Source organism: Talpa europaea (assembly GCF_964194135.1).
Source record: "Talpa europaea genome assembly, chromosome: 8".
Classification (NCBI taxonomy): Eukaryota; Metazoa; Chordata; class Mammalia; order Eulipotyphla; family Talpidae; genus Talpa; species Talpa europaea.
The window spans coordinates 63,762,924-63,781,240 of NC_140075.1; positions in this window are offsets into that span (position 1 = coordinate 63,762,924).

The window sequence follows — 18,317 nt, forward strand, 5'->3', positions numbered from 1 at the left end:
GTTTTTCTTCTGATCTCACTAGACCTCAAGGTAGCATTTGATATTCACTGTCCCTGTCTTTCTGGAACTATATCCTCTTTTAACGTGTAACTGTTCTGTCTCTCTGACTGCTTTCATGAAAGTTTCTTTGTTATTCCATCTCTCTGTATTTTCATAACCTGATTACACTTATTCCTCAAGCAACAGCTGAATTAAGTACATACAACAACTATTTAACTGTTAATATTCAAATTCAAAATATATGCATTGAATCACAGTAAAGAGTACCTTGCTTTTTTCCCTAGATATATTTCACTCTTGAGAGTTCATCACTGGTTGCAACTGGTCTGCTCTCTATCCTGGCCTGGCCCTTTACTTCTTTAAATGGAGCAAGAAAGTGTGGCTATTGCAGGGGTGGGAAGTGTGGGACTGAGGGGCATTAAGAGGGTTTCACAGATTTGGTAAATATCTTCTGCATAGCACAATGTGGTTGCTTCATTAACAACTATACTGTGAGTTAAATATTATTATTTCCATTTTATCCATGATCAAAACAAGGAGTAGAGAGGTTAACTACTTTATTTTTTTTTTAAAGATTTATTTTTATTTATTTGCACAAGCACTGGGTACAGTCAGAAGCGTGGGAGGGTGAGAGAATTCACCAGAGCCAGAGCGGGGAGCAGAGCAGGCAGAAGGACCGAAGTACACTGCTGAGGGGAGCAGCGGGCGGCAGGAGAGGTCTGCGCACCATGTGGGACCCTCCTCCGGTGGCCGGGGAACAGCCAGGGATCGAACCGGTGCGGCAGAGGCCGAGGGCAGCTTCGCAACCCAGCGCTCAACCGCTGCGCCACCGGGGAGGCCCGAGGTTAACTACTTTAACTCACTGTGGAAGAGCTGAGGTTGCCCAGGCTCAACAGATTCCATGCAGTAGCCACTACCACCAGCCCGCACAGGGCCATTTGCTATTGTTGGACCTCAAGAAAAGACAACTGCTTTGGTTGTGTCTTTCTGTTTTGCTTAGGTTACAATCTTTTTCACAGGCTCAATAAGCTACAATTTCCATGCCTGGAGGGTAAAGATCAACCTGAAATATTGTAGCTGGGTTGGGTGCAGACTTCTAACTATGTTCTTACAGGTCAGGAAGTAGGAATGTGTTTTCAATGGTTAAATAATATTTTAGAAATCAAAACTGACAGTCAAAGGGGCAAACTTTTTGGGGTGATGTAATCAGAGGCATCTTGTGCAGCTCCTGGGTATCAAAGTCTCCTCACTCATCATGGTTAGTCCTGTTTTTTCCCCAAATGTCTCATCATTCAAGAACCTCAGTGATGAGGGCTCCTTTTTCACTTCAAATTCAATTCCTTTAATACTTTTTAAGATACTCTTAAAAAGCATGGAAGATGTAAAGGATGCAGGCATTTTTCAGGGTATCGTAATCCAGGGAGAGTGATAATGTAGGTATAAGACAAGGCAGACTGGAACAAGCAAAGATAGACTAATATCATAGGCATAGTGCATTTGAAAAATAAAGAAAAGAAATATTGATTCACACTGCAGAAAATCTGGAGTGAAGAAGATGACATATGAGCAAGTCTTTAAAGTATGCATGAGAGGAGAGAGAGGGGAGCATTTAGGGCAGATGCAATTGCATCGTCAAAGGCAAGGGGGGTGAGAATTGTATACTCTGAAAATAAATACTTGGTGATAAGTTTAGGTGGAGATGTAAGATGATTAACAGAATTGCATAAGCTTAAAGTAATCCTAGAATATAAGAGACAGTCTCGATGTCACATTTCCTAATTTTGAGAAAGTAGATATCATTTACTAACTGCTTGTTCCAATATGCTCACTAGAACTTTAGTAACAGATTTTATATTCTAATATATATTTTTTGTTTTTTTTACTGTTTTTTCCTACATTGCCCCCTAAAATAATTTGTGTTGAGACTAGGGCATTACCAGTCTCTTTTCCTGTTGAAACACATTATAACGGATTTCCTTTCTTCACTCTTGACCTCTTGCCTGTTTTCTGTATGATAGCATCAATGATCATTTAAGAATATAAACTGGAGTCTTCCTACTCTTCTGGTTGAGACCCTTGAATGGGTTAAAGGTTTAATGAACATCTAGACAACTTTAAGTAGAAAATAATCTACTTGTGATATATAAAGGGAATGAGAGTTGTAACACCTTTGATGGACCACAGAGAAAGGCTTTTTATCAAGGGCTCACATGTATAATTTGTAATAAAAATCACGCTCCATTGCCTGGCGGTACTCCAAGGACACACGGAGATGCATGCATGCATATACACAATCTTTACATTATTATGTCAGAAAGCACTGTTACTATTTCCATCTTGTAGATGAGAAAAAATACACAAAATCCTAAAATCTTAGACAAGGATACCTCAGTCAGCATCTAATTTGGTGTTTCCCAAATACAGGGCTGCAGATCAGTGGTATCTATTACACATTTTCACTGGTCATTGGTTTTTCTTTCTTTATTCCACTAGGTTCAATTTCCTTTTTATTTAATTCTGTCCACCCTTAGGAACTGTGAATGGTAACTTTCTTAGTCTTTGTCTAAAAATGTTTTTGTCTAAATTAAAAAAATGATCTTTTAATAGAATACGTAGTTCTAGAGTGAGATATTTGCTCTGAGCACATTGAACAAGTATCCCTTTTTATGCTAGCTTCTGTTATACCTGAGAAATCTACTGGCATTCTAATTGCTGTCCTTATGTTTCTTCTCTAGATGCTTTTATTATTTAAAAATTTTTACTGATATATAACAAGCACATAGTAAGTGCACATATCATAAGTGCAGGGCTTAGTTAAGTTTATACACACTCGTTTAACTACTACCTAGATAAAAATGTAAAACATTTCCAGCATCTAGAATGTTCCTTTAAGCCCCTTCTCAGTCAATATCTTCCCCCAGGCACTTGGGGCTATTCCTTTATAATGCCATAAGTTCAAATCCACCTCTCTGGTGGTGCAAGGGGTTAAATACCTCACTATGAAGTAATCCGCAGCCTCTGCAGCATGAGTTCGATCCCCAGCTGGTGGGGAGCAACCCACATGGCGCAGCAGACCTCTCCTGACTCACCCGCTGCTCCCCTCAGCAGTGTATTTCAGTCAGTCTGCCTGTTCTGTTCCCCGCTCTGTCTCTGGTGGACCCTCTCATCCCCCGCATCTCTGGCCTGTACCCCAGCTCTTGTATTCATAAAATAAATAAATCTTTAAAAAAATAGTTGAAAAAAATGCTAGTTTTTTTTCCAGTGTTTACCACAATTTTTTTCATGTTTATTTAAACATTTGGTCTTAATTGGAAGTCACCTGAAAAGGTTATTTCCTGTTGCACCTAGATTAAAATCCCCACTCCTCCAGCCTGGCCTACCCTGCTCTATATGAATGGGCCCCTGTGAGACCCTTGAACATCACCCCATGGAACCTCCTCCCTCATCCACGTTGCATCGACCTCTTTTTTTGTGGCAGAGCAAGACTTGACTCCAGGTTGTAGCTCTGCCTGGGAGCCTTTTTTGCTGTAATTCTTTGTGTGGCTAGTTTGTCCTTCAAGTCACAACTTCAAAGTCAACAATTCAGCATTCACTGAGTTATTCTCTTTTCCATCATTCTACATCTTTCCTTCACAGCACGGTGACGATCTATGGATTCTTAATTTGTAATTTGTTTTCTTGGTTCCTGCCTTCCTCTCCATCTGAAATGCCAGCTCTCCGAAGTCAGGAAACTTCATTGTCTGATTCGTCACCACTGTCTCCGTGGGGATCCGTGGGGTAGGTCCTCAGTATTTGTTACATAAACCAGTGAGTAAGTCTTGTAGCTGTGGGAAATGCTTAACTCCAAAGAACATATGTGTTACATATGTTTGCTCATGAGAGCAACTTGAAAGTTCTCCACGTTCACTCTGTGAACCAGATTTCTGCAGGGCTTAGGGTACTAGGTGAGTTAGGCACCTTCTGAAATTAATGACAGGCCATTTAATATACTAACACAGAAATGCACTAAATCATCCCAAGAGACATCAGGATGGCAGTATTTCTGTGGTGTTTTGTGAGCTAAGCTCAACTGATGTTGGGCCCCAGTGATATTTCTCTCCTTGTTATCTGATCCCCAACCTGTCCTTTCTGGTCCCAATTTTAAAATACTGCTCAATTTCCCTTTCATCTCTCTTTCCCTCTTTTAAGCAACCAGGGTATTCCTGCTATCAAGTTTTCAAATATTTCTGCATTTCAAGGAGTCCTGAACATTCCTTCTGTATATCAAATTGTTATTTGTCATTTGCCAAGCAACTAATTTAAGAGAATAGGATATATCATTGTGCAAGATCCTTAGCTAATTATATTTTAATCTAATATTTTATTACTTCAGAAGAGTTATATAAAAATTATCACAAATTCTAACAGCATACCAAAATGACTACATTTTGAGTGTAGATATTTTCATGGTTTAATCTTTCACTGAGTCAAATCCATCTGTAAAAACAGATAACAGAGAAGACAGAAGACTCTTAATAAATATTTGTCCAGTGAATAGATGAATAACAAATATTATATTTCAACCTACGTGATGATTTCTTTACTTTTTTCCCTTACTCACTTCATGTCTCTCTAGTAGAAATGATTGATGAATTCTTAATATGTATTGCACTGCTTTTAGCCCTGGGATATATCTATTATGAGTAGGGAGAAAGCATTGGAGTTAGCTAGGAGGTGGAAACAAAACTTTAAGACCTGAAGATTAGAGAACAAAGCAGTATTTATTTAAAAAATATGTTGTTGTTGTGGGCCTTCCTGGTGGCACAAAGAGAGGTTAAAGACACAGCACTATCAAGCTATCACCAGCCACTGCAACATGAGTTCTATCTCCGGCCAGGGAGGTGGCCCTCACATGGTGCAGCAGACCTCTCCTGTCTCACCCACTGCTCCCCTCAGCAGTGTATTTCAGTCAATCTGCCTGTTCTGCTCCCCACTCTGTCTCTGGTGAATCCTCTCACCCCCCACATCTCTGGCCTATACCCCAATTCTTGTATGCATAAATAAATAAATCTTTAAATATTAAAAATATGTCGTAACCTCCCAGTATGTGTTATTTACTGTTTCAGACATTGGCAGTAAATCGTCATGAACTTTACATTCTACTGGAGGAAATGAGATATTAAATAAAGCACATTTGTAAATTATATGGCATATTATATGATGATATATATTATGGAGTAAAATAAAGGAGGAAAAAGTATATTGCAGTGAGAGGTTCAAGGGGTGCATGGCTGTGATTTTAAATAGGGTGGTCTGGGAAAGTTACAGTGAGATCTTAATTGAGCAAAGCCTTGAGGGAGGGTGCAAGTGATGTGGATATCATAAGAGTATATGGTTTACCAAAATGTCTAAGATTGGGACATTATTTGTATTAGTTTCTAAACTCTAATTTCAAAATGAGCCTCTATCATCTTAACAAATAAGCAATCGTGAAACCACTATCAATGCTCTAAAATCAGCCTTCTTACTAGTACCTGAGGCTGCTCTGTTTGGCCTTTCCCATCCTGTTCTTATAGCCCATTGAGGTGAATGTCTGGCTTAGCAGATGGGCTCTTAATAAGCTTGTGGCCTGTTGTGCCACTGGAATCTTCATTGTCTGGGCAGTGCAAGATGTGTCACAAGGTGAGTCACGGCACTGAATGAGGCAGATGGCACCTGTCTCACTATGGTTGGATTAGACAGCATCGTGTGTGTGCATATGGAGAGCAGACAGTCAGCACGAGGGGGTGGGAGGAATATACTACCCAGGGAATTTCATCTGGAAATTGTCTTTTATGGCAGAAAATGGAAGGTTGATCACCTATATTTCTTTCTCCATTCTAGTGAGGATTCCCAGTTTTAAATCTAGGAATCATGCCTTGAGAGGTTGCTTATCTAAAATTTTCTCTCTAAAGAAGATTTATTTTGCTCTCTTTGACTAGTTCAGGTGTGAATGAATGACTTTCTGAAATTCTACTGAATTCTGCTATTTCCTTTCCTGTACAGTTAAGGAGAGATCTTATTTACTCAATTGGGATATAATTTCCTTGAATGTCATACAAAGGTGTTTCTCTTCTTCAGTGTATGGATATAATGTTATTTAAAACCTGGTTATCTCTGAAGTTGGGAACAGGGAAGGAACTCCCTAAGGAGACAAATTTAATAATGTTATTTATTCTTGCTACATGCATATGATTAGTGGTTATACATTCCAAATGAGGGGATCTAGTTAAGCTCACCAAGTTCAAATGGTATACCTAGAAGTCAAGTTGCTATTTTCCATGAAATGTTAGGAAAGATTAATACATTTTATTTCATGATGTCTAATTAGGGATACTTTTTCTAAAAGAAAACATGAGCATTAGGTAATCACTTATGTCCAGAATTACAATTAACTATCAAAAATGTTGGGGAGGAACATCTGTTGAGCACTTACCATGTGTCAAGCACTTCACATATGTGATCACTTATTTAAATTTCACAAATACCCCATGAAGAAGACATTGCCCCCAACTGATGGTTAGGAGAGTTTAAAAAACTTGCCCAAGGACACACACTAAGAAGTGGTGGATTCTGAATTGAAGTTAATACAGTATTCAGAATCCTTCCCCAAAAGAAAAGTCCAAACATCCAAAGAAGATCTAATATGCACCCTTCTCGAACACTTCCAAAAAATCAAAAAGGAAGGGATACTGCCTGATTCCTTTAATCTATTCCCTTTTGGTAATCACCACTGTTGTCAGTCTTGCTTTTGTTTTTGTTTCACTTGATATTGTTATGGGTTGACTCCAAATTCTTATGTGAAGCCATAATCCTACCTCCCCCCACCCCAATACCTCAAATCTGACTGTATTTGTGGGTCAGACCTTTAAAGAAGTGATTAAGTTGAAATGAATCTGTTAGGGTAGACTCTAATCCAATGTGACCAATGTCTCTATAAGAAAAGGCAACTCAGATGCACAGAAACACAGTAGGGGACACCACGTGAAGAGGCAGCCAGAGGGGGACCACCTGCAAGCCAAGGAGAAACTCCTGAGGAGAAACCAGTTTTGTCGGCACCTTGCTCTTGAATTTCCAGACTCCAGAATTGTGAGAACATGACTGTCTGTTCTTCAAGCCATCCTTTAAGTCTGTAGTATTTTGTTCTGAGTTAGGAGTGGAATTTCTCAGTCATATGGTAACTCTACTGAACATTTTGAGGAGCTGTCAAAGTTTTCCAAAGTGACTGTGCCATTTTTCTAACCCCCTTTCTCCAAATCTTGTCAATACTTGTTATCGTGTGTGTTTTTTATGGTAGATTGCCCCAGTGACTCATGATATTGAACATTTTTTTTTTTTTTCATGCACACCGGTGTTTTAAAAACAAGGCTCATAAGCATTTTCACTCATCCTAAAGTTTGGGGAAGGTTGCAGATGTATAGTAAATCAACATCATTACTCAACTCAGACCATTGTGCTGGGTCCTTACTTATCCAAAATAAACTGGTCTATGCCAAAGCCGAGGACAAGAACTTACATTTTAGGCCAACCAGTCTTCACAAGTATATGTGACATCATAACTTCTTTCCTTACCTGTGAATCTGACATCCAGCTGCTGAGAGGAGTAAGCGACAAAATCGGCTTTATCTTGGGAGTTAATGGGAGGGAAAGAGAACCCACCTTTAATATTCTGGGTGTGCCCCCTGAAACCACTTGCAACCTGGTTGTCTCTCTGCTGCCCCCTCGTGGATTAGCTAGACATAACATCCTGTTTGAATTTACTGTTTCAGTCAAGGCTCAGGTCCTGCTTCTTGGCCTCACTCACAGAACTTGCCTCCCTTCCTGTCCGTTCCTGAGAAATGCTGTTGTTTATAGATTTACACTTGCCCAGTGAGACAGTGTGACCTAGCCTGACTCTGAAACTGTTTAACAGCTTGACAAATGGCAAGTTTGACAATCTTTTTTGAGGAAAGACTGGGAGCACCATGTGTTTCTATTATAAAATCTTATTTTCTAATGAATAGACAAGAACATTCCTTGAGAATTAAGTCCTGTATAAGGAAATTGGATGGAATATGTGACCTCTCCTCTTGCCATTGCTAGATTGGGATGTGTCACTTGCTGCATCTGGAGGCCTGACATGCTGAGAGGAGAAATGTTCTGCTTTGTCCCCTTATGTTGGGACCCTGCTGCCTTAAAGGGAGCAGGAGTTTTTGGAGAATACCTGTTTATTCTGCATACGGAGTTCCAGGATGTTAGAAGTTTTGCAAATAGAACTTCTTCCCAGAATTGACTCCTGTTCTCTGAGGACATGCTGGCTTGTGTGCATGTTCCCTGCCAACCAGGAAAACTTGTTTTCATCAGTAACTTACTAATCTGTATAAGCAAAAACACAATTGCATGCTATTTTCTTGTTCCTTTGTTCATCTCTTTAATAAAAGCTTGGGCTGGGAGAGTGAAAAGCAGAGTTGTTCTTGATGGCACTCTCCCCAGCCTCCCCTGCTGCAAATTCATTTAGACTCTGAGACTTCGTTAATGGCAGAGAACTTCATCAGCTGTCCTGTCTGCAACACCCTTGAGCTTTCTGGTCACTAGGCTGCCATTAAAAATGGCAGCCATTCTAACTCCCTGAAGGTGCAATAGGATTACTTGCTTGAAATTTCAAGATATGATTTTTAAAAAGACAACACATCAGCAATTTCTGCACATTCATCTTATCTGAGTTTTTATTTCTCATTCCTGCTATTTGAGATGGGGATAGGTTGTGAAAGTAGGATGTTGAATCTTTGCATTTCAGAAATTCAGCAAAACAAAGCTGGTCAAGATCTATAACAGCATGGAAGGGAACTATGCTGGCAGATTTCAGTCGCATGAAATGTCTTTGTTATGGTACATTTTAGTGATTGCTTGTAGTTTCTCTTCAAGTAGGTCTTGGCATTACCTGAAAATAATTTAGTTTTTCTTCTGTTCTGAAGCAATGAAAATAATATAGAACATTAAAATCTAACCCATGTTGAAGGCTTAGATTTCCATTTTCCTTGCTTCTTTTCTGTTTGTGGGGAATTCTCCATTCTTCTACTATTTTTCTTCTAAAGAAGTTGCAATATCCATTTCTGCCTTTTCCCTATCCTCTGGCATCAAGGATAAATGAAACTAGGTGCCAAGATGCAACAACATCCCCCAATTTTTTTTATTTGTTAGGTTTGAAGAACTTAATGAACATCCAAGAGGTGAAAAATCTTACATGCAGTTCAACACATGGACAATATTATGCTTATATTTTAGAGTTGGACAATGAAAGCAATTTATTAACTCAATGTTTCTGTTTCAGTAGCAAAACATTTGTGGGCTTGTATTATAAAATATGAAATAATATAGAAGTAACCTTACAGATAATTTGTATAAAATGTTCTAGTAATGTCTAAGAAAAGTGGTAACATTAATCCAAATTATGGAATTGTCATAATGGCCTGGAAATGGCTTATTTGGAAAGACTCTGTTAACATTTCATTGGTCACCATTGATAATCCCTTTCTATTAGATTTATATTTAACAGTGATTAAATACCATGATGTGCTGGCAGCACAATAGAATAAGGGCTCAGAAATTGTTTCTCCCTAGTGATCTTATAATCTTGCCTTATGCACATGAAATTTTCTTCCTTATTTCTTTAGTATGGACTGTGGAACATTTTGCATTATTATTGCTCATAAATTCTGCCTAGATGAGATTAGTTTTATAGATGTAGGATCAATAATACTTGAACACATTTACAGCTGTGTACTGCCCAATATTGCTCATTAATGGCTTTAAAGGAATCAGTGCATTTTGCTAGAGGCAAAGATAATGAGCCATTGATTATCCCTGCACAGCACAATTTACAGCCTATTTTATTTTTAATGCAACATTAAATTAATTTGTAAAAGATCAGAAGCATTGCTTTATTTCCAAGCTGTGATTAAACAGTTATTGAACTTTTCATAGAGAACATTAATCAATTCTCATCTCTTCTGATCTCCAAGAGTACTTTGGAAATAAAGATGAATAGCTTGTGATCACCTGCACTTCTTACAAGGCAGCATACCCATAGGAGAAAACATCTTTATGGGGCTCAGCTGTACAAGAGGGTTGTCATCGAGGGCCCTACTCCATGACATTTTCCTCAAGGTCAGGTTGTGGATATGATCTAGCTCAGTCAGGCGGGATAGAAATTTCACTAGAGTTTTATGTGAAAACACCTTGGAGAACATAAAGCTACATTAAATGTAAGTTATACATGATTCGTATGTTGTTGCTTTGGGTGGCTGTGTAATTTAACTATGTTCACCTAGCTCTTTACACTTGAGTAACTTTTTGAGGAAACTTTTAAGATCACTTTTTAAAAAATCCACAACTTCCTACACTTTCCCCTTATTTATCACTTCTTAGCAATCTTCTATTAGTTACCAAGGCTGGCTAAGTAAGATCTGAATTATATATAAGGACTAACATCATGGCAAAATTCCCAGGGCACTGGAATAATCTTCATATTCATTGTTTTCAGAAGAAAAGAGCCGATTTTTATCCTTAATGAAGTAAAGCAAATAGAGTTTTAGGGAGAAAACATAGGAAAATGAGAGGACTAGAGTAGGAGGTGCTGTGTATATTCAGATGCCATTATCTTGGATTAGATGGTAAAGGAACACTGCAAAGGAAGACAGGACTGTTCTCTCTGGGAACTAACAGTACGTAGGTCTTCCTTAATTATAGTGAGAAGGGCAAATTGAAAGGGTCTAAAAATGACAAGTAGACCAATCCTTTCAATCAGAGGTCAAGTTCTCAAATATTTGGGGTGAGAAAACTATCTTGCATGGCTGATATGATCCAAACAGAACTTCCTATCTACAGGGTAGAATGAACCAGGCAAGCATTAGAGGCTGAGAAATAAGCAATTAATGTCTGAACAATTGGTCCAAGTCCAGTAATTGAGAATGCAGGGATAAATTACTCTCAGAAGTCCAGTTGGATTATTATCGGGTAATGAGTTCAGGATTTCAGTCCATATCTATCAAAACTAAGTAGCACTCTGTCCTTTTTAAAGTGAGAATGAATTTGGTGGTAACATCTACCCAGTGTCGGGTATTCACTGTACACACTTCTGAAGATCTCACTTGTTGAGCTGGATTACAGGGACATAGACAAGACTTTCAGGACCCAGAGGTGAGCTGTGGCCAGTGAGAAGCCTTCAAATGACTCTTACAGGAGCACTGATGAGAGTTTATTAAGGCTGGCCCAGCAAGGTGGTGAGGGCACAGTCATCCCCATATGTGGTTTGATGATTGGTGGACAGCTCATCTGCTTTAAGGTGGCTTTTTGAGTGGCCTGCTATTTCACTTGGTATTTTCAAACCTGTTTTCTTCTCTCTCTCTTATTTTATTTGCCTAAGGGATTATTTACTGTTTAGATGACTTCCTGTAAAATATAGATCTTTTCCTCTTTTTATTAAATGATTTTTTATTTATGCATACAAGAACTGGGGTATAGGCCAAAGGTGTGGGGGGGTGAGAGGAGTCACCAGAGACAGAGTGGGGAGCAGAACAGGAGGATATACTGAAATACACTGCTGAGGGGAGCAGCATGGGAGACAGGAGAGGTCTGCAGCACATGTGGGTAGCTCCCTGGCAGGGGATCAAACTTGTGCTGCAGTGGCTGCGGGTAGCTTCACAGTGCTGCGTCTTAACCCTTGCGCCACTAAGGAGGCCCTAAAATATAGATCTTTTTCTTGAATGAAAAGTCAAAATAGTTTGATGTTGACATGTTATATTTGATCAGCAACCAAGGTAAAGAGAGAAGAGGAAATAGAACTGTTCCGCTTTGTGTGGAGGGGGGGTAAGAGAAGAACATGGGCTGGGATTTATGTCCATCTGCAGATTGCAGGCCTGAGGCAAGGGTAGTGATGGTGCTGGACAGCTAGGGAATTGTGGGGGAGTGGGTGCTTTGGAGGGGATGAGAAAAACTCAAATGAGACACTCACAAATACATTTTAAACATCTCTGAGGTAGTATAAGCTATTTATCAGAATGAAAGCACTATGGCTATATGATTTCAGGCTACTGGTGGGCATTAACAAATTGATCAATAGAAAAAGCAAGGATATGGTAAAAACAAAAAGCAGCTACCTCAAAATGCTTCCCCAATGCAGTTCTATGCATAATTCACCAGATTATATAAAGTTCATTAAAAAAAGAAAGACTAGTAATATCTCTGTGTCTTGAAGAAGGGGGATACTATGGTGCTTGGCAAATGCAGAAATGATGAAATTAGATTGTAATCTACAAGTGGAAGGGCATAATAAACAGTGAGATGCACTAAAGGGTAGAATGAGGACTTTTTGGGTGGGAGTGCTGTGAGTCACACACATAGTCTTAGAGAAAGAAAAGGCATGCTTAGACAAAGTGGAAGGTGAGAGGAATATTTAAAGGGATTCATGTATTAAGAGGATGTAATGAGGTATTCATTAAAAGACTCTAATGAGTAACCTAAGGAGAAAGTAATAGAATATTGAGAAGGTATTCAGGATAGATAGATTCAGGATACATGGCTATCCACTTAGATAAGATGTTTGTAGCAGCAAAATCTTGTATGAAATGGTTGGGCTTGTTTAGTATTGAACCCACTTCGTTGTTATTCTGTCCCAAGGAGAGGTTTATGCTATTGTAAGGAAACTGATCATTGCAGAATATATGTGTGTCTATATAAACAGATCAGTAGGTGATTGGTTTTTAGAAAGAAATTCAGCTCAGCATTATCTGCATTTTTAGGAGACTTAGGTCTTGGGCCTGGGAGGACCCCGGTGGAAAACTTATCTGAGCATTTCCCAAGGCAGGAAGCACATCTCAAGCAGATGAACTACATATTGCGTTAGGGTTATTTCAGAACACCTCATGGTATACAGTAAGGAATTATTTTCTTAATGTACAAATGAGAAAGTAAACTGAGGTGATGTGCAAGGCCATTCAGCAAATTACCCCTGATTTCCAGCACAGGTCTTTTCCTACCTGACTCTCGTCACTTCCCTGACATCAATAGTATCAGTGTTCCCTCTCCCTGAGATCTGCCACTAAGCACGTGAGTGGAAGAGGCTGTATCTTCTAGAAGAGGCTGTATCTTTGGATCCAACCAGAAGAGGCTGTATCTTTGGATTCACATAGACTTGGGTTCAAACACTGGCTGCAAATAATTACATCTAAGTCTGTGTAATTTTAAGACAGAGAAAATATCTACTTCATTGCTTTCTTTCTTACAAAGACTAAGTGAGATAATGGAAGTCCATTGCCTCGGACAGTGCCAGGCACAAAGTAGGTGTTCAGTAAGTGATAGATGTCTGTTCCACACGTGCCTCAGTTGCCCACTTTGCCTGCGAATGTACAACAGAGTTCAGTTAAGGGCGGGCTAATTTCTGACTATGTTCTTTCTAAAAATATAATTCATTTCTTTTTAACATGTGCCATTCATCTAAGTATTTCTGTAGGCTATAGAGGATTCATAAAATTCTTGATTTTGACATATTTCTAGCTATCATTTTGAATCCAAGATTATTGTTTGAACTGCTACAGAGCTTTGCATAGGAATTTGATTTATTTGTCTTATATCTTAACTGAAATAAACTTGGTATTAGACTTCTGCTTAAGTTAGCTGAATTAATTCTGCTTTAATTCAAGTTCATCTCTGCAGTGAAAAATGACAGGCATTATTGAGTTCTGTTACACATTTAATAAGGAATGTACACTTCTCATCCTTGCGGGAGCAATTTAATACACTGCAGAGCCTGTCAAAATTCAATTCAAGGTTGAATGACTAATGCATAAAAGTCAATTCCAAATCCTATCAGAGATAAAGCCAGTTATTTCTTTTTATCAAGTAGATGGGGATGTTATTTGGATCTCTGGTTGCAAAGGTTTAAAACTTCAACTTTGCAAAGTTAGAGATGTGAGTGTGTGGAAAACCTGCAGGAGTTTCTGGAGTGGAGTCTGCCTGCTGAAATGAATGACTGGAGTTTGACTTGGTCATTTGTCCTTTGTGCAGATACAATTTCCATAGCCTTTGAATTAAGGAGCAAAAGTTGCCACAACTGAGAGTGGGAGAAAGAGAGAGGGTTTTGAAGTCTCTTATTTTTCCATAGTTGCAGTTTTAACTCCAAGTTACGTGGGTGAATGTGCAGGTACATGTGTGCATGTCTGTGGTTATATGAATATGGGGACAGGCACATAAGTATGTTTACAAATACACTAGTATGCACATAGGGACTGGCACTGCAGGCAATATCTACTCAATAACAATTTATTAATCATTTTACTGACATTGTTTGCTCTGGGTGCTGAGGGTATACAAAGGTATAGAAGAACATACAAAAGTTTTTCCTCTGTGGAGGCAGGAAGAAATCAAATAACGAGAAAAATGAGTATACATTATAGCGCATGTTAGACACTAGTAAGTACTATTAAGAAAAATAAAATGGGCAAGTGGAACAGGAATATCTTGGGAGGTAAAATTTCATTAATTAGAACGAGAGGGAAGGCTGAAGGGCCCCATAATAAAGTGAGTTATTTGGGGGAAAAGCATTTTAAACAGAGGCAAGAGCAAGAACAGAAGCCTTGAGGCTGCGGAGGCTGACATACTGGAGGGACAGCAAGCCTAGGCGACTGGCAGAGAGTAAGACCCATAGTAGGAGATGAAATCAGAGAAGTAATAGGGGTTTAAAGCCCCTAAGACCAAGGAGGTGGCTCTGAAGGACTTTGCCTTGCTTTCTGAATGAATTGGGAGATTTTGGGGGTTTTGAGCAGAAGTGAAGTCATCTGACTTCCGTCTTATCCTTTGGCTGCTTTGGGAATAGACTGTAGATGAACAAGGAGGAAACAGGGAGACTAATAAGGAGGCTGTTGTGTGACAGCAGAGTGGCATTTGTTGACAATGACAGTGCTGATTTGGCTATGGGAGCAAGTGGCAGGAGAGGAGGCCAGTTCTGGGCAGGAGCATGCTTGAGTCTGAGGCTAAATATTACCTGTTGAGGAGAATGATGGTATATGACCCGAGGCTACATTTCTAGGAACATCTAATGCCTACTATCCTTGTGCCTTCAGAAATCACTGAGAGCACTTGCTGAAAAAGGCTAAAGCAGGCTGGCTGGCACTGTGCCTCTGAGGGTGGATACCTGGACCATTAACCACTTACCCAGGTAAGACCTACCTGAGCATTAACACAATGTCTATGCTGTCATCAATCACCCTCATCTGCCAATGTTCTCCCACTCTTGTCTTGAGCATTCCATCCATTAAATACATTTTTAATTCTCAGGTGTTATGTTCTTAGTTTATTTCTTTTGATGGAAATTCATTGTCTTGATGGAGAAAGTGAGACTTAAGTAGGCACATTTTTAGAAGTTGTTTATCCAAATAAGTGTATGTCTTTTGAAATTTTGTGTATACCAACTCTGTCTTTATATGATACATATGAGCCAGTATTTCTTTCATCAGTCAGTAAATCAAAGCATTTATTTCATTACTCCTGTATGGGCAGCACTATCTAGTATCCCAGGGAAGAGGTACAAATGAAACAGAAGATATTTTTTTTTTTTCCTTATGAAACTTGCCAAATACTCTGGCATATGTGTAGAAATAAACAACAATAATTTCAAAGAAGCCACCAAGCAGTGATCTAACAAGCTTCTCAATAGGGGTGTGAATAGATACATGCTGGGCTTAATCTTGGAAAGTTTCTTGGAAAAATGGACATTGATGGAGTCAGATAGGTAATAGGCAGAATCTTAAAACCACTTTATAAGTAAAGAGGGAGAGGAAATTCCATAGAGGGGATAAAATGAGCTCCATGCAGTCAGCATGCTTGGAATGGAAGGTGAATGGAAAATGTTTAGAAATTAAGCTGGCAAGTCTTCCCTGTGGCATTGTCCCCAGACACAATGCTTCTTGATATGGGGAGCCAAGGACTCCGAATCTGTGGTGTGCTGGAAGGAAAGATGGTTTTGTGACTGGGCGTGGGCTGGGCAGGTTTGCCTAACACAGTGAGAAAAGGAAAGGTGTGAAATGAAGCAGGACACAGAGGATAAAGGTGAGGAGACTTGGCGTGGATTTGGATGTGGCAGGGCAGAGACTGGGAGTGTTAATGGGGAGGAAAGGAAGATTTGAAACATGAGGTGACTGAAGAAAACCAGAATTGGAAGACATGGTTCAAGAGACCAAAACCTGCCCTCTCCATTGACTTGTCTCTTTCTGTTGTACTTTGCATCCTATCACTATCACTTATAAGTCAGATGGAGTCTACACTCAAAATTCATCTAGAAACCAGCCACTTTTCATCACCTCTACCGGCTGGTCCACACCATACTCTCTCTCATCGGCTTTAGGTGAATAACCTCATGTTGGCTTTCTGTTTTCTCCCCTGCCTGCCCAGTGTCCCACTCACAGCCCAGACCAGGCAGTGTGTCTCAGCCTACAAGCCTACACACTAATGATATTTTGGGCGAGACCTTCTTCGTTGCAGGGAGCAATAGGATGCTTAGAAGTATTCCTTTATTACCAGAAGCCTGTAGCACTCCCCCCCTCCCAAGTCATGTTTCCAGATGTTGCCAAACATCCCCCTATTGGTGGTGATAGGAGAATTAAACCCCATGTGGAAAACCACTGAACTAGGGTGATTCTTTAAAAATGTTGAGTCCTGTCAAGTCCGACCATGGTTCAAATCCTTCAGTATCTTTTCATCTTACCTGGAAAGGAAGCTCAAGTCTCTACAGTGGCCTATACGGTAAGGCCTTACCTAGCAAGGGCTCACCTCTGTGATATTTTTTATTGCCTCATCTTCTTGCTCACCTACTTCCTTGCTGTTCCCCACACACTCCACACATGCTTTTCATGGTAGCACTTACAACCGTGCTGTTTACTTTTTCTGGGGCATTTTTTTCACATATCTTTGCCCCAGCGCCTCTCTCACATCATCATGTGAAGGTCACCTTCACAGATGGCCTTTCCTGACCATCTATTTAAAATTGCATCCTTCCCCTGCTTTATTTTCTTCACATACTTATCACCCTCAAATGTGGCCTAGATGAATTTTTTTAAATTTTTTATTTTATCCATGATTCCACTAGAATCTAATCTCTACAAGACAAGGTTTTCATTGGTTTTAGTCATTTTTAGTACCTAGAACATCATCTGCCGTAGGGTGTGCTCATCCTACACCTGATGAATGAATGAATGAATGAATGGCAGTAGCAGGCTGATAAGGGGGAGCCAATTAAGCCATAGGCCTAATCTATAATGGAAGCCCCTGAACTTTCAGATTTTTGGGTCCTGTGTTATAATCCATTGCTATTGCCCTCTGCCCCACAGCTGCTTTTGCTGTTGCAGGCACAGAGGGATGCCCACCAGAGCATTTGGGGCACTTGCTAAATGCAGAAAAGGTTGTTTGAAAACAAAAGTGCCTCTAAAAGCCATTTCCTTAAACAAACCATTCGTTTAGTGTTAGAAGCTGCATATGTGATGAATCTGCTAATTTACAGATCACTATTGGACATTAGTTAATTGCTAGGCAACTCCATGTCCCAGGAACACTGGTAAGCCCCTGTTACGAAGGAGAGACTAGATATCTCAGTCCTTCGTAAGTATTTCAGATGAATGACTCCACCTTCCTGCTGTTCTATTTCTACTTCCAGATTGCTTTTGAGTTCTCATCTTTAAACAAAAGTTTTTCCTATGTGTTGAATGGAAACAGAAAAAAATAGAATTACTCTTTCTACTCAGTCCCCTTCCAGATGCATTTTTAGGTGTTACCCATAAACATTATATACTCCAGTTATATGTATATTAACCATTTACATACATTATATGTAGAATATACATGTTATGATATAGACAGCACATATAGTATTATTTAGTGTGTATGTTATAGATATGCTTTAATATGTATACGGTATGTAACTATATATGTATATGCTCCCTCTATAACTGTATCTATACCAATGCTAAGCTTGGTATCCAATTTCACTTAACTTGGGGAAACAAGATGAAAAAAATAAATAAAATAAAAATATGCAGTAATGTAATCCACAAATTGGATAAATTTAATATCCAGGATCACTTTCCCCAACAAATACCCCTAGGAATTCACTGTATTGTACATGTCAAATATTAAGTTCTTCTCAAGCAAATGAAAACCAAATCTTTACCTCCACCATTTAGACTATTAGGCTAATTGTTGTAACATCATGATTGTTCCTGTTTTTGTTTACGGTCTTGTGATATAAATCTATGAAGAATGCATGTGACTAT